Below are 2509 nucleotides of genomic sequence, written 5' to 3'. Positions count from 1 at the left end.
CGATTCATGTCGATCCGGCCACCCATTTTCGACACTTCCCGCACCATCGTGTTCATTGCGTCGTTCTGAGTCCACCAGTGTCATTCTTGTCTCCATCATCGTCGATGCATGAGGGGGTGAGAAAGTTAAAGTTTCTGACGTTTTAAAATCGAGCTCTCCACCGTTCAAAATTGTTAACCGAGCTTGGTAAGTGTATCAAAATCCCTTAATATAATTTTATAATTTTTATGGAATTTTTCCTACCTCCTAGGTCGCCGCACGCGCCACATGTGCCTTCCCCCTGAGAGTGGGCGTCGTCTGTCATCTAGGGGAGCCGATTGAGCTGAGCCGAGCCGCCTTGACCGAGCCGTTGACTGTTGACTTCCGTTTATCGTTGACTTTGACCAAAAACTCAAAATTTTTGAAAAGTCATATATTATGTTTTCGACGTCAAGAATCTGATTCTGAAGTCTGTTTCACCAAATTCAAACTCGGTAAGCTATTTTTCACTGATTTACCACCTGATTCGATCTTTTTTCGCAATTAAGCTCTGTTTTTTATGAAATTTCTATTGATGTGTATCTGAGGAATTATTGGACATTGATTTCAAGATCGAGGTAATTCGAATGGAATTTAAATGGTCGATCAGTATGGCATGAAAATTGAAGTAATACATTACTACATTTTCATGCTTTATGGAACATGTTGGTAGTTGTAAATGCATGAATAAGAAAATGTTTAGTCTCATATATGTAGTTAATTAATTCATACACTCGGTTCAAATACAGTAAAAAATTTGGTAACTGAATATGGCTCAGATGACTAATACAAGAAAGTGGACGGCTGTTAGAATTAAATTACAAGTTCTGTGATTAAGTGACAAAGCAATCAACTCCTGGATCTGTAAATTATAGTTTATCTCATTAAAGGTTAAATGGCAAAGGTACATGGATGAGAAATTATGAGAATACTTCGGTTGGATAAAATTACGAAAATACCCTTATGTTGTAAAAAGATAATAATAGTCCCTGTAAGCTAGATAATAACTTTGGAAAAGACATACTGATATGATAAAACTACAGATGTGCATAGAAAATGCTTGTTTTGCTTAGAAAATCTGGATAACGTATTTCTAAACCCAAGATGGCTGGTACATGATAATAGAAGTTTGAATTAAATAATAAGATCGAACGGAATAAAAAGATTGAAATAACCTAGATTTATAAAATGACCAAAATACTTATGGAATACAAATGACCCACGAATTTCATCAAGCCCATGAATGATTGGATATCCTCAAGCTATGAAATGACATGAATAATATTGAGCACCAAAATGACCAAAATACCCTTATGGCCTAAAATAAGTTAAGTTCTTGGATTATTTAAGGAATCCAAATAAACATGGATGATGTACTCTCCCTATGGGTTATGAACCATAAATCAAGTACGTTGGCATTTCTTAATGTCGTTGAAACATGAAAATGAAATGAAGACCATTGGAATATCTGTTTGTTCCCTTAAGATCTATTCAGTGATGATTCTGAAGAGGATCTATGGACAATTGTTATATCCAAAAATCGGGGCTAATGACTAAAATAGAAATTTTGAAACTTTGAAGTCTGATTTTGAAAGATTTAAAAGTTTAGAGATTAAATTGGAATATTTAGTGGATGTTTGTTGGTAATTATTTAAGGAAATAAAGGGTAAAATGGTCATTTGTCTCGAAAGATTTTTATCTTTCTTTTGAGGCTATAAAATACGTGGAAAGGGTGAGAAATGAAAGAAAAGTTTAGAGCTTGGGTTATCTCATTCCTCTTCTCTTCCCCTAAGCTCCATGGCAAAAATATCGATCAAGTGCAACTCTGAACAAGTTGAAACGTAATAGCCATCGAGAAGAGGGATGAGATAAGTATTGACTAGTGAGGTCAGGTGAGTGCATCTTATTTTGGTATAGGATTACATAGAAATTGGACTTGCGATAAGTCAATTTCCTATAAGTCTAGTGCATGAAGTCATGAACATAAGCATGTGAATGACATGATTTGTATGTAGGCATTGTTATACGTGTTGATTTGTTTTTTGTATGTATTATAAGATTATAGTTTTATATGATACATGTTAAGTGTCTATAATATATGTGAACACATGATGATATGAGATAAGTTAAGTTAGGCAATATTAAACTATGAAATTGTATGAAAAGATATGACCTATATGATATGACTTTGTGAACATATGAGAAAGGATATAAGAGATATTATGAGGTATATGTGATATATGTGATTTATGGAAAATATATGTGAACAATATATGACAATGATATACATGTCATATGAACACAAAAGAAGTGTTACAAGCTACGTGATATATACATATGAAATCATAAGAAAAGTGACATGTACATGTAAATATGTGAAAATGATATAAGTAATAATCATGCCCATTTTATGTGTCATGAGGGCTAGAGGTATAGTTGGCATGCCAAGAGTCGAGGGTTCTAAGTGGTCATTCGGGACATTTCATAGTGG

Source organism: Hibiscus syriacus, unplaced genomic scaffold, assembly GCF_006381635.1.
Source record: "Hibiscus syriacus cultivar Baekdansim isolate YM2019G1 unplaced genomic scaffold, ASM638163v2 tig00110429_pilon, whole genome shotgun sequence".
NCBI lineage: Eukaryota > Viridiplantae > Streptophyta > Magnoliopsida > Malvales > Malvaceae > Hibiscus > Hibiscus syriacus.
The sequence above is the reverse complement of the archived record's forward strand: the minus strand, read 5'-3'. Positions refer to the sequence as shown.